The 15,505-nt window shown below is 40.6% G+C and overlaps 1 protein-coding gene and 1 non-coding gene across 2 annotated transcripts in view; both read left to right on the top strand.

Annotated features, from left to right (window-relative positions):
• GPC6 (glypican 6) overlaps positions 1–15,505 on the top strand; it is a 1,190,689-nt gene that overhangs the window by 528,513 nt on the left and 646,671 nt on the right. The gene's annotated exons all lie outside the window — the stretch shown is intronic.
• TRNAE-UUC (transfer RNA glutamic acid (anticodon UUC)) lies at positions 5,940–6,012 on the top strand. Its single transcript has one exon. It is a non-coding gene; the product is annotated as a tRNA-Glu (tRNA).

The following is a 15,505-nucleotide window of genomic DNA, read 5'->3' on the forward strand; positions in this document are numbered from 1 at the left end:
ATGGATTTATCCCCAGGTTTTCTGTCTTATTCCACTGGTCTATATTTTGTTTTTGTGCCAGTACCATACTGTCTTCATCACTGTAGTTTTATAATATAGTCTAAAGTCAGGAAGGTTAATTCCTCCAGTTCCATTCTTCTTTCTCAAGATTGCTTTGGCTATTTGGGATCTTCTGTATTTCCACACAAATTGTGAAATTATCTGTTCTATTTCTGTAAAAAATACTGTTGGTAGTTTGATAAGGATCGCATTGAATGCATTGAAATATATACTTTAACATAGGTAGTCAGTGGGAGTTTGATGTATGATGAAGGGAACCCAAAGCTGTTGCTCTGTGACAACCTGGAGGGATGGGATGGGGAGGGGTGTGGGAGGGGTCACATGTATGCCTGTGGCTGACTCATGCTGATGTTTGGAGATGTCATCACAAAGTTATAAAGTATCTATCCTCCAATTAAAATAGATAAATATTTTTTTAAATACTGCATCTGTATGGATATAAAATAAATAGATATATTACTTACCTTTTTGATTATTGAGATATGCTTCAGTTATGCCATGGGTAAATATATATATGTATTTACCTGGGTAAGTGCATGGGTAAATAATACATGGGTAAATACAACATCCATCTTGTAACATTAACTTAAGAATTACATGAAATAAAATAGGTAAAGCACTTAATATAGTGTCTAATACTAAGTGGTCAATAAATATTAGCATTGATTCACTTTCTGTACACCCAAATGTATTTCCTTCTTGGCTTCTTGAGATACTAATCTTTGGCAAAGGAGATTTTTCACTGGTCTACTAAGCTGGCAACTGGTCTGTTACATGCCATTATTTCTTTGAGCTGAGATATTAAATACCATCTCCTCCAAAGCTGGACCCCACTTGCTAGTGTGCTAAGGGAATTTGTTCTCTCTCCATTCTGAGGGTCTGCTCCTGGAGAAATGGGCCAGTTCAGCAGTTTTGTAGAGGCTTTGAGGTGCTACCCAGCAAGACACACATAGAAGCCAGGACTGCAGTGCTGGCTTTTGAGAAAACAAAGAGCTTTACTCTGAGGTCCACCAGAAAGGAGACCAGACAGGGTTCAAATCGGTCTCTTCTATCCAGGGTCTCAGGTGAAATTTAAGTAGTTAAGGGAAAAATCAAACTTGGAAACGGATTGCCTAGTCTTAAATCAGTCCATACAAGCTACTGGTGTTACTGGAAGCCAGGTTCTCCTTGTGGATGGACTTTTCACTTTGTCCAGCACACTGGTGACAATGTTTCTAGTCTCTGAGTTCGGTAGACTGAAGAATTTTGGTCCTGGGGTCCTCCTGGAGACATGCTTTCTGTTATGTGTTTGCACAGTGCTGTCTTTGAAAATTAGCCCTAGTTTTCTGACTGATCAGCCACCTGTTTGAGAAGGCAACCAGGTTAAGATGGTGCTGTTTCAGTTTGCCCTCCCCCCTTTTCCATAACTTGACCTTAAGAGGATCCTGAAGACATTCTTCAAAAGTTAAGAGCAGATGTTTGAGATGAAGAGGGGCCAGAAGGAGAAAACTTTGGTGAGGGTGCTGAAGGCCATGGCTATCTCAGACCTTGGGTGGAAGGTGTTCAACCTGGATATTGCTTAGACATGTAGACTCATGCTTGTGTGATCACTTCTGGGGAGGTAAAATGTTTTGGCCATTTCCCAGGAAAGTAAGGGCTTCCCTGGTGGCTCGGTGGTAAATAATGAGCAAAAGATGTGAGTTCAGTCCCTGGGTGGGAAGATCCCCTGGAGAAGGAAATGGCAAGCCACTCCAGTATTTTTGCCCGGAGAATCCCACGGAGAGAGGAGTCTGACAGGCTGCAGTCATTGGGGTGGTGAAAGAGTCGGACACGACTTAGCGACTCAACAACAATAACAACAACAACAGGAAGGATAATCCCAATCACTAGGGTCAGAAACAAATGAGGGCCTGAGTATTTCAAGCTGTATTCTCCTGACTTCCTCTCTCAAATTCAGCTCTGAGTCTCAGCCCCCTCAGGTTGCTTTCTTCAAGGTGACCTTTTCACTCTCCTCCTCATTGAGTATATTTTTCAAGGTGGTGAGATGGAGCTTGGACTCTCCTAGGCCCCTATGCAATAAGCAGCCTGCCCTTAGCACATGCGGGGAAGTTGCTAGGAGCCTCTGACCAAACCGGGTACAGCCTTGAAACTGCTGGCCTGGATCCCTCGCAGCTGGGTAGCATGCGTGACTTTCAAGATATACATCTTGACAGTCATCTCCAGTGGAAAGCTAGTGAACCCTCACATCCAAGCTGGTCATAGTCAAGACTGTTCTTCTTCCTCAGTGGCTTCTCCATGGAATCCTTATAGCCAAGTTGTGGACCGTTACTATGGCATTTGCTTACTTCTTTCCAGAAACCAAACTAGGAGATGAAGTTTGTCTCTGAATCCTAAGGCTCTTGCTTTCTCTATTATGCCTCTAGAGGCTGTTTGATTTCTCTGCTTTGCTGCGGTATTGGGGTGGGGAGGGGGGCGGTGGAGGTGTTGGTGAGGGAAGGCCGTTTTCTGGAGATTTGTAATCTGTACACTGTTCTCAGCTCTTGGGTTTGAAACCTGAGTATTGACTAAGCCTTTGACTGAAGGGCTGCTTGCTCATGAGCTGTCTCCAAATGTCTGTCCTCAGAGGGATCAGCTAACCCCTCAGAACCAGCTGTAAGGTGGAGAGAAGTTGGGTGGGACAGGGAAGCAGCCACTGTTGTACTTAGGAACTCCGTATAAAGGAATAAGGCATGCTCTGAGCCACAGATTGGCAAACCCTAGTGCTTGCCTTTCTCTCATATCTCAAGGGTTTTCCAGGTGCAGCCAAGCTTCTGCCTCCCACAGACCTGGAGTTTCTGAGAAGACTGTTGGTTGACACCAGGCCAATCTGTGAAGGTTGGGAAGAGGCAGCAGGAATCCTCTAAAGGCAGTTGTTACAGGTTCTTCCATGGTTCTGCTGGCCAAGAAGTAAGCTATCTTGAGCCTAACGGTAGAGGAAACCCAGTCAGCCAACTGCAAAGCTCAGACTTCACTAAGGGTTTGTTTTCTTCAGGGGATGGACTCAAGATGAAGAACTCTTGGCCACCCTTTCTGAGCTCTTCCTGGCACTGTGGGTACCACCTGCCTCAGGTCAAGAGTGGACAAGTACAAGTAACGGGTTCACAAGGTGTGACCCTGATTAGATTTTTTAAGTTACTTTGCTGAATAAAGATTTAAAGGAGGGATGTAAAACTATGGTTCAGAAGGAGAACCTTCAGAAAAGCCCATCTTGCCTGAGTCAGAGCCTAACGGTGGTCTCAACTTACTGCAGTTTTTCCCTCCTTCAGTCCCTCCTGAGGTTCTCTGCCTTATGAAGGGGATTCCTTGCCCAGGCTCCTCTTCCCACCATCCTCCTCTGGCCTCCTCTAGCCCTAGCTTCTCCACACTCTTCATAGCAGGAGTGGGATTCTATCTGCCTTCTTTCTGGATTCTTCTGTGGAGTCTGATGATTTCTTTTTCAGTAGATATCTGTTCAGAGACCAAACAACTGCTATTTGAAATTTGCTTGCCAAAGTCAGCTTTCCAACTTCTTAAGTTTTCTCAGCACTGCACCTTAAGGTTCTTAGTAGATAGAGACCCACTTCTTCTGGAAAATAAATCCTTTACGCCCACATACTTTCCTGGTCAAATAAGGTTACAGTCTTATTTGACACTTACTTAAACAGTTCTCATCATGAGGATGGTTTACAGTTTGCTGACTAATTAAAACACAAAACAAAACGCAACTCTCTAGGTAGAAAAGGAGATACTCTGTAACCTCACTAAAGTACTCTTTGTCATCTTTTCCTCCCAGGCTTTGAAACTCATTTTGTTTTCAAACACCAACGTCTTTGTTCATCACCAAGGACTTTTGTGCTAAACGTAATAGTAACATTTATCAAAGGACTGTTGGCATTCCCCCTGCCCAGGATAACCAAACATGTAATCTATAAATACAAGTTGTTTTCGTCTCTTTGATAGAAATTAAGCAGCCTACAAGGTCATAAAGTAAGTCAGGGAGCTGACTAGAAACACAACCCAAGATGACTGACCCCCGGGTCTGTTCATTGCACTACATCACGCTTCCTTCCTCAGTGAAAAACTTCCCACGGCAGGAAGAACCAGAGAGCAAGCCTCTAAATTATACATGACTGTTTGTCTCATTTTCCCTTCATGGCTAATTGAAGATGCAGGGCAGTGCTACTTTTTGGTTTTGTCTCCCGTATCATCTCATTTATCTCACAAGTGACAGGGAGTATCTGCTGCAATTTAGTTTCATTAAACACCAGACAGAAGTTGGTGGGCTTTGAGGAGTCTCAGAATGACAGGTTTGGTGTCTTGGTTCACACTTAGGTATGCAGTTCATTGTTTGTTTGTTTGTTTTACCCTTTAGACTAAAATTGAGAAAGTGAAAGTTGCAAAGTCATGTCCGACTCTTTGCAACCCCATGGACAGTCCATGGAATTTTCCAGGCCAGAATACTGGAGTAGGGTAGCCTTTCCCTTCTCCAGGGGATCATCCCAACCCAGGGATTAAACCCAGGTCTCTTGCATTGCAGGCAGATTCTTTATCAGCTGAGTCACAAGGGAAACCCAAGAATACTGGAGTGGGTAGCCTATCCCTTCTCCAGCAGATCTTCCCAACCCAGTAATCTTACCGGGGTCTTCTGCATTGCAGGCAGATTCTTTACCAACTGAGCTATCAAAATGCATAACTTTTAAAAGTCAACTATAAGAAATGTTTAGTTGATAGGATGGGAATATGGGTGGCTGAAGAAAAACCATCAAAATATTCAACTGCCAAATAAGGAAAATATAAAAGTTCCCAATCTTTATGAATGTTAAGCATGGGAGGCATCATACTTGGATTAGGGCTGACAATAGAAGTTCAGAGTTTCTTGCAGCCTGTTTAGTCTGCAAAAGATTAGGACTCTGGAGAAAGAGTGGAACCAAGTTGCCAAAACCACAGTTCTGCATGATCACTCACAAGTGATATTTTGGAGAGAGATTTCATACCACATCTCACAGTATGCTTTTGGGTATTATCTTCATTGCATGTCCTTGTTCAGTGGTCTTTGAGACCTAAGCACCAAAACTATTACTGAAATATCACTAATGATAAAAAAAAAAAAAAAAAAAGTAATGGAGTCAACTAATGCTCTTTAACTGTAGGGTGATTTCTTAGTTCTGTGGCCTTTTTTTTCTTCTTTACAAAGATATCAGCATTGCTTTACATTTTGGACTTTCCCAGTGTGTTCAAATTTGCAACAGCACAAGCTTATACCTTCCGCTTGTTCCCTTCTGTCTGGTATAGAGTGTAGTGTTTGGCTTAATATTAAATCTGCATGGATAGAAATGAAGGATTTCAGTGGGAAGGCCTGACCTTGTTCATCTGGTGGTGGGCAGTGAGGTACCATTTGAGAGCAGAGTGGAGTAAGGAGAGGTGAGTTTGGGAATATTGTAAAGGCAGTGTGTACAGAAGAAAGAGAAACAAGAAGAAAGAAGCTTGAGTAGACACTCCTATAATTTCCTATGTTGAAAAAGCCAAAGACCAAACAGTGTGGTCCCAAGGGGTTCTGGGTATAGAGGGGCAATAATGGAATTTCAGGATGTCAGTCCTGCCCTGGCTCTGCCAGTCACATCCTGCTCTTTACTTTTCAGGTAGGGACCCATCTCCTAAGCAGCAGAGGGGCACAGACCCCCTACCACAGCATCATTCTGAGGGGTTGTATGATCCTGTCCAGAAGCTGGAGTTCTTTGACTGCCTCCTCCATCCTTTTTTTTATTAGAATCTGTTACCTTTAGGAATGACTAGAGTGCTAGGAAAAGGAGTCATGTCAAATATCAGAATCACTGATTCCATGGTGAGACATTTTCCCTTTAATATCATCCATGATAGGGGATTCCCTGGTGGTCCAGTGGTTAGGACTTGGTACTTTCACTGCTAGGAGCCTCGGTTCAATTCCTGGTCAGGGAACTAAGATTCCACAAGCCACAGGGCACAGCCAATTAATAATAATATTAATATCTTCCATGACAGGACACTGCATATCCTTACAAATGAAGCACTTTTGCACAGAATTTAGGTAATAAGACAGGTAGAGAATAAGACATGAAGATAGTTTTAGAGTATTAAAATGTCACTGACTCGTGTATTTATTGAGCTTATGTATACAGTTCAACTACTTTATTTAGCTTCTATACTGCAAGAAATAGTGTCAAAATAGCCATTCATGTTCCTTGTGTCTCACTTACTGCTGTCTGTCTGTAGAGATTCCCTGCACTTACCTCTCTGCCAAACTTCTTGGCTAATCAGAAGTTGGAGCAGCCTTCTCTCCCATGGTTTTCTCACCCTAGTCAGTCTCAATCTATGTCCTTTGATTAGTAAAAGTGAAAAAGTGAAAGTGTTAGTCGCTCAGCCATGTCTGACTCTTTGCAACTCCAGGGACTGTAGCCTGCCAGGCTCTTCTGTCTGTGGAATTTTCCAGGCAAGAATACTGGAGAGGGTAGCCATTCTCTTCTCCTGGGGATCTTCCTAACCCAGAGATCAAACCCATATCTCCTGCACTGCAAGCAAATTCTTAACCACCTGAGTCAGCAGGGAGCATCTGTGATTTCTGTGGCCATCAGACCATTCCCTGTCCTGCTTTGCCCACTAGGCATCTTCTCAGAGACTACTAAGTACTGAGTATGTCCTTCATCAGCTCTAATTGCCATTACAAGATACCAAGACTGAGTGGTTTGACCAAGAGCAATGTATCTCTCACATTTCTGGAGGCTAGAAATCCGAAGTCAAGGTCACAGACTCAGTTCCTGATGAGTGTCTTTTTCCTGGCTTGCAGATGGCCACCTTCTCACTGTGTCTTCACATAGCAGGGAGAGAATGAGCTACTCTCTCTTCCTCTTCTATAAAGTCATTCATCCCATGATGGCCCCACTTTTAGGACTTCATCTAAACCTAATTACCTCCCAGTGGTCCTACCTGCGAACACCATCACACTGGGGGTTAGGGCTTCAGCGTATGAATTTGAGAGGACATACACATTCAATCCATAACAACTGCCCTTGACCTTAGGTTCATTAGAAAGATGTAAGATGGAAATCATGGCCACTTCAAGAACTCTCTTTAGGTAGAGGTTCTGTGGCCATACAGAGAGCTGCACCAACCTCTTTTGCCATGTAACAGATAGCTCAGAGGCAGGGAGATAAGTTCAAATCCGGAAGACATAAGAGCCACTTTGGTTTAGATGTCTTCTGGCCCAGAGCAGCCAGTGTTTCTGACAGACCACTGGGCATAGCTGTCCTTGTATAAATCAAGGGGCAGAAGAGACAGAAAAGTCAGGATATTCAGGGACACCCCAAACTGGGAAGACTATCCCAGACTTTCATAATTTATTTCTAGCTCTTCCCAGACTAGACTTAATTTGTCAATCTGGGTCATTTTTGCTGTAGATATTATTCCTAAGTAACATAGTTAGTATACATCAGGTGACCAGAGGAACAGAGTGTTAGTACATTCATTGAAGGTCAAGTTGTCATGAAAAAGAAGAAAGGAGGGCTATTAACCCCTTGCCCACACTCCTAGATTAGTGGTCACCTTCCCCTGTATCCTACTTCTTGGAGCCATTCCTAAGAGCACTGGAACATTTAGGGAAGTTATCACAGAGTGTCTTATATTTTGAACTTGATTAGGAGATAAGTTATGCTAATATAATACACTTTTCTCCAACCTCTCCTTAGCATATTACTTTTACCAGAATCCCAGACACTAATGACACACTCAATGCTATAATTAGTAAAAGTCATGTATAATGCCTTAGTGATGGATTAACTTTTTCAGGAGCTCTCTTTAATAATGCTGTACTCTGTGCAACATCCTAATGCATAAATTTAAAAAGTGATTACAGAGGTACACTCCTCATAATCAGAGTTGGTTCATCAATAAGCATTTATTTAGAAGTCCCACTGAATCATGGCCTGTTCTGGTCTCTGGAAATTCATGGTGAAAAAGAGAATGTCCCTCCTTTAAGGAGCTTGCACTTGACTGCGAGGGGACCATCAACAGGTTTAAAAACTGAATACTTAATATAGTTTGTTTCAATCAGGTAAGGCACTAAACCAGGGCATAGTGGGCAGTGAGGTTGGGGCTGGTGTGGTGGGGAGATGAACAGCTGCCTTAACCAGAAAGATTAGGACCATCAAAAGCTCCTGGGAGGAGATGCCATCTAATTTAAGACAGGAAAGATTGAGAAAGGGACAGCCATGCAAAGCTGGAGGCAGGAGCATTCCAAGAGAAGGAACAAAGGTGAATGTTCAGGGAAAGAAAAGTACTTGATATCACAACAACACAACAACACTAAAAAACATAGTACAGAATCACAATAGTATACAATTATTATACCCATGGCCAATAATTTGAGGCTCACTTTGTGCTTGGGACCGTTCCTTTATTTCTCAAACCACTTACAAGACTTCACATTTGCAGAAATTGATGCCTCCAGAAGTGAGCTACACGCTGAAAGTCATGTGGAGTTCAGATTTCATGTCTGAGATTTGAACCCAGGTCCAAAGTCTAAATTCGAAAGCACTCTCCTCAACTTAAATCCGTAGTTTTCTAGAACCAGATGGTTGTTGCTAACTTCTGTCCTTCTCTGCTTCTGAAATGCTGAGTGAGACTACAAAAAAGATGATGCCAAGTGTGATCAGGGAGAAATGAAAAACACATGTATTTGGCCAAGCAAGTATTACTTTGCAGTCTATTAGCTATGGTTAAATATTTAACACTTTTGAAAGCTCTGGGTTGATGACATTTTCAAATTGCCAATTTCTGTTTACTTTGGGGCAGACTGCAACATTACTGTATTCAAGAACAGTCAGCTCAGCCTTGCTTTGCTAAAACTGAGTGGCTCGCTCTTAACACCCAAGGCAGAAGTTGGCGATCATCATCTAAACAAACCAATTTCGACAGATTTTAAATTTACTCAGAGATATATTGCTGTCAAAAAAAAAATTCTCTGAAAAGCCACAAAATTCTGCAGCATGACTCATTATTTGCTGACTGTTTGTGTGGGAAAATAATTGGCTTTTTAAAATGTAGTGCTGTAGCCAGAAACAATAAACCCCCTTTGCAAAACACAATCCAGTTTCATTTGCCTCTAAAACCTTTTATTTTCTACATTTTCATTGAGCACTGGCCTGGAGAAACAACCAAACCTCTTTTGACAGAGAAGTATTTTAAAAAGGAAACACAATGTAAGTAATCTCTCAAAGCATTATTTTAAAGAATTAGGGGACCGGACTTTGTTTTATTAATAACATTAATAGTAATCATCATTTGTGTATTGGACCCTCACTTTGTGCAGGCAAGGCTTGAAGCACTTTAAGGCCAACTCTGAAATAGACCCTACAAACATCCATATCTTACAGATGAAATAAATGAGACCAAGACAGGTCAACCACCTCTCCTTTACTACCTCATTAAAGTTTCTTTAAAGAATATGCATAATGTATACTATCTATGGTGAAACAGATCACCAGCCCAGGTGGGATGCACGAGACAAGTGCTCCGGCCTGGTGCACTGGGAAGACCCAGAGGAATCGGGTGGAGAGGGAGGTGGGAGGGGGGATCGGGATTGGGAATACATGTAAATCCATGGCTGATTCATATCAATGTATGACAAAACCCACTGGAAAAAAAATAATAATAATAATAAAAATTAAAAAAAAAAAAAAAAAGAATATGCATAGCATCTCTTTTGAGCCCCAGTGTCCCCAGTATTGGGACAGAGAATTAATATCTGGATCTATTGGTCCATTTCTCTAATTGATCTTTCAAGGTATGTTCAATATATTCAGTATACATTCTCTATTAAAACCACCACACATTTGTAGTTCTGCCCTTGGCTCCATTAAGAGCAAGTTTGGAAAAGCCCATATGGTGGGCTGTTACTAAGTCAGTTGTGATGCTTGTGCAGTATATATGACATAAAAACCTTTCAATCATGCTCACTTTGTCCCTCTTAAACCGTTAAACCCGTCTCTTCCCCTGCTGACTTTCAGAAATGTCAAGTGCTATGGAGATGAGTGGGATTTGGGCCATTCTTCACCAAAAAATGACCAACAGATAGGCCAGTTATGTTAATATTATGATGAAGCACATTTGCTCATATAACTAACCCCTATCTTGTTTCTTTATCCATAGTGATACCTATAATAATAAAGGCTAGGAATTAAACCCTTACCTGGTTAAGTGGTCTTCCAAAAAAGATACACGTCTCATTTCTTTACCCTTCTGACCCCAGCCCAGTTGGTAGCTTTTGAGTTTAGCTTTCTAATTGGTACCATGCTGTTATCATTGCACAGCCGTGGGGAAAAGGATCCCACACATGAGCTGGAACTTAGATGCTCAAACAAATGTCAGTTTCCTCTCCCAAGCCCACTTTCCTTGGAATGGAAAAATATTTTCTCCATTCCCCAGTGTTTATATTTCTTAAATTCTGACACTTGCTTGTATTTCTTAACTCTTACATTACCTAAGATTGATGCTTTCTACTAATATTAGATAAACAAAGTTAAGCCTTTCCATTTGCACAGATTACTCCCCGAAAGCAGGCAAATCACATTCTAGCCTTTTATTTGGGCATTCCTGTGTGTTCTGACATGATGTCTTTGTTGCCGATGAGGTTTTTATTGTTTGCTTAACAAAATTATCTCATTAAGCGAATGGCTTTAGGGATTCATTTGCTTTTATTTCATTACTAGCTTGGGAAAAAGATATACAACTTTTGTTAGGGGAATATGTCAAAAAATAGGATCTGTACCTATATGGAGATTATTTTTATAATCTATTTCCCTGTATAGTAATAAACTTATTTTATAGGTTTACATTAATACATTTAATTGCTGCCTTGAGAATTCCAAAGCTAATATGTGCAATGGTACTGCTCATGCCCATTGCATTCTATATCCGCAAATCATACTTGTTCATATATCTTTTTCTTTAGATCTATATGGGCTTCCCTTGTGGCTCAGACAGTAAAGAAACTGCCTGCATTGCGGAGACCTGTGTTCGATCCCTGGGTTGGGAAGATCCCCTGGAGAAGGGCATGGCAGGTCACTCCAGTATTGCCTGGAGAATCCCATGGACAGAGGAGCCTGGCAGGCTACAGTCCATGTGGTCATAAAGAGTCAAGACTAAGCACATGTATTATTTATCTTTATCTACATCTATATCTATATGTAGATTTATATGTTTCTTAGGTTAGCTAAGAGTTGTCTGCCATCAAGTACGGTTGGCCATGTTAAATAAAAACTACTTCAAATTAAAATATATTAAGGGAAAAGCAAGTTATCAAGTCTACTAGACTTACATTTATAACACCAGAGGAACACTCAATGTAAGTGAGATCTTGAAAGAGAAGTCAGAGGTGAGCTTTTTCAATGCTGGTAATTAATTCTTGCTTTGCATAGGCTAATTGAGGGCAGTCATCAAATAGTAGACGTCATTTCATTTCCTAGCTGTCAATGGAACTACAATCTGCTTTCCCTGCTAAATCTGTTAACCCCTGTGCTTTTCTTTGCTGGTAGAGGCATGTTAAAGATAGAGGGGCACCACGAGCTTTGTTTGGTTTCATGAATGTCAATATTTTCCTTCAAGTGAATTGAATGTTGTTCCTCTGTCAGATTTTTCTTCTCCTAACATCTCTGTTAAGGTATACACACACACATACACAAACAGCAGTAAAGAAAAATATTGAAAAAAAAAATGGAGGACCAAAATGAAGACAGTGAACTGGAGGATATTTCTTAGATAGGCTATCTTATGTTATAGAATAACTGGTGCTCTGATACATGCAAGTATATTAAATAATTCACACAGCAAATGCTGACTGTGTATATACTAAGTGATAAGCATTGGGCTAAGTATTGGAGAGTCCCTTGGACTGCAAGCAGATCCAACCAGTCCATCCTAAAGGAGACCAGTCCTGGGTGTTCATTGGAAGGACTGATGTTGAAGCTGAAACTCCAATACTTTGGGCACCTGATGTGAAGAGCTGACTCAGTGGAAAAGACCCTGATGCTGGGAAAGATTGAGGGCAGGAGGAGAAGGGGACGACAGAGGATGAGATGGTTGGATGGCCAAATCGACTCAATGGACATGAGTTGGGGTGGACTCCGGGAGTTTGTGATGGACAGGGAGGCCTGGTGTGCTGCGATTCTCGGGTTACAGAGAGACACGGCTGAGCAACTGAAGTATTGGAGAAGTGAGAGAAAAGGCAACAAAAGCAGCTCAGAGACTATTGTTGAGGCTGGGGTGACATCAGTACACATGCTCGGAAGTGGCCCTTGGGCATCACCGGTAATTTTCTTGGGAACCTGTGTGTCTCTCCTAGAACAAGAACACTCTAGTCACTCTCTGCAGTTTCCTTTGCTGACTCTCCTCTGTTTCTTAGCTCTCACCTCTGCCCAGAAAAATCCCATTCCACGCATATGGTTTATTTGGCAATGATTGAGTCTACACAGCCAAGTCTTCCCATGGGAAGATGTGTTTTGATGTATGCTTTGAGTTTCTGGGTTGGCTGGATACATTTGCCTTGAAGTCCAGTGAGATTGTGGCCATGTCTTACTCTATCAAATAACTCAAAGAACTGCAGCAAATCCAAGTTGAATAAATCACTTTTCTAAAAGATAATTGAGATAAACATTTCAGGGTTTGGTTTTGTTTTTTGGTTTTTTTCCTTAAGTTCTTGACGATTTTGATCTCACTGATCTCACTCTATGTTTAGGCTTTGTATTTTATAGTTTTGTGTGTGTGTGTGTGTTTTGCAAATTTTACATTTACCTGCTGGATACAGTTTTCCATCTCATATTATTTTCCATGCATAGTTCTGTGTGTGCTTGGAGAAAAAGGACTGAGACTACCTCTTTGGAACCTGCTCAGAGCCGATTGTTGTACCATCATAGTGGAGGAATTGAATACATTGAGCTGAATTTAGGGGGCTTTAATCAAAGTTCATTACAGTTTTTATATTAGCAAAATAATTTATATTCAATACATGTAAATCCATGGCTGATTCATGTCAAAATAACCTTTTTTTTAACACACTCAATAACATTCTAAATCGGGTTTGCTCCTTCAGTTCTTTCTAGTGTCTGTAGTTAAAAATTACTGATCCCATGTTCATCACTCATATTAACTCTGGAGACAATTTGGAAAAATAACACAAAGCCTCAAAGTATTCATGTAGCAGAAGAGTATATCACTTGCCTGAAGTTGCACTCATGCAACTATGTAGTGGATAGAGCCCCTATGTTTCATAAGGTCCATTACAATATGATGAGATCCAGCTTCTGTGGTTCAGTTTCAGAGCGATGATTTTATTATCCCCAAAACACCTAAATGGCTTAAGTTAATATAGTCTATGGTGTTTTGCCTCAGTGTTCCCTGTGTTCCTTTTTTTTTGAGTGTGGTGGGAGCAATCCTTTATCCTTTTGCCAAACACAGATTATGTGTTCCTTGCAACTGTGAATACAAAATTTGGAGATCATTTCTTTCCCTGATTTCCCCAAGGCACCTCACACTCACTCAGAGTTCAGTGTCAGAGAAATGACAAACTGTGTGAACTGATGAAAGGTGGGACTCTTCTACTCTATAGAGAAAGACACTTCCAGGCTTTTCTTCACATTTTCCCAGTGTGTAGATATGATCCCCTGGAGTGGAAAGGCTACACAAGTCTTTTCCGCTGGAATTTGTCGTAAAGGGCTGCAAACAGGTTTTTTTTTTTTCTTTTTTTCCTTTATAAATCTAAGAATTACAGGTTATCTTACAAAGGGGTAATACCTGATACACATATAGAAGAGTACCAATATCAGGAGAAATAGGTAAGAATAAGGCAAAAGTACTCCAGTGGTGTTGTGTGTGTGTGTGTGTGTTAGTCTGTCAGTCGTGTCAACTCTTAGCGACCGCATAGACTGTAGCCCACCAGACTCCTCCATCCATGGGATTCTCCACACAAGGATACTGGAGTGGGTTGCCATCCCCTCCTCCAGGGAATCTTTCGGACCCAGAGATCTAACCCTGGTCTCCTGCATTGCAGGCAGACTCTTTACCATCTGAGCTACCAGGAAAGGCCAGTCCAATAGCATTAATTGGACATAAAGTCACTAAGAAGTAATTAAAATAAAAATCAAGATTTAAAAAAATACATTAATTTTTTTTTTTATCAAAATGTGAAGAAAAGTTCTATATCATCAACTTAAATGTGTGTATTTTCATTGTATATGTTTGGGGATATCAAATCCATTAAATGAAAACTTAACAAAAACACACACACAAAAAAAAACATTTTTTTCCTGAAAGGTGCATCACCATAGGTTGCTTATATAGTCAGTTACACCCAACCATATCAGATTCCATTGCTGTTGTAAACAATGAGCTCAGCTATCATTGTGGATTTATGTTTTTCCAATCTCTCCATATTTGAATGACCCCTGGCTTAGTTGAATTGTTAAAAGAAAAAAAAAAAAGCAGCATATAAAACAACCCCTGAAGCCTTTTCAAAACTGGTACACAGCTTTCTTCATTATTAAACAGCTGGCCGTATAGCTATATGAAATTTTATTAACTTGACCTTAATGGCTTAGCACAAAAAAATAAATGTTTAAGTTGCAATTTTCAACCTTATCTAAGACCACTGCTATTAAAAGATTTGCTATTGTAGATGTTTGAAGCAAGTCTTAGAGCAATTGAACAACTTACATTTTATCTGTATCTTTTTTTTGGGGGGTGGGGGGGCAGAGGCTCTGCCTTCATCTTTTTTTTTTTTTTTTTTTCTGTTGGTTTTACAAGCAGCCAAAACCCACTGGAAAAAAAAAAATAATAATAATAATAAAAATTTAAAAAAAAAAAAAAAAAAAAGAAAACCTAATTGGGTTGTCTGCCTTCATCTTTAATGGCCAGTGCGGTACAGTCAGTTATCTGTATCTTTGAATCTTTATTTTGGAATCACCTTTATGTTTGTTATACTACTTCTTATTATCATAGTAAAAATTTATTAACACAAAATAACTGGATTTTGTTTGATATGCCAGAATTTTTATTTCTGTTTGATTGCGACCTTATTAACTAAAAGCTTGCATTTTGATGACCTATGTGTGTGAAGCACTGTTATAGGCACAGCATAAAAATGTGCCCATAAAACAAATGAGCCTATTGTCAAGGGTTTTACAGGCTCAAAAAACATATAGTGATACTTTCTTCACTTGTTTCTTGTTTTTTAATGAAAGACTTTCAGACCTCTGGGGCCCTTGAGCATACAGAGGTAGGGAAATTGCCATTTTTGTAACACACCCCAGCTGAGTAGGCATTTTTCAGAACCCTTCCCCAAAACATGGAGCTATAGAGCCATAGATCTGCTGATGTTAACTTCTAACTAAAGCACATTCCTTTCAGCTTCTCTCAGATGTGGAAG

Source organism: Dama dama, chromosome 30, assembly GCF_033118175.1.
Source record: "Dama dama isolate Ldn47 chromosome 30, ASM3311817v1, whole genome shotgun sequence".
NCBI lineage: Eukaryota > Metazoa > Chordata > Mammalia > Artiodactyla > Cervidae > Dama > Dama dama.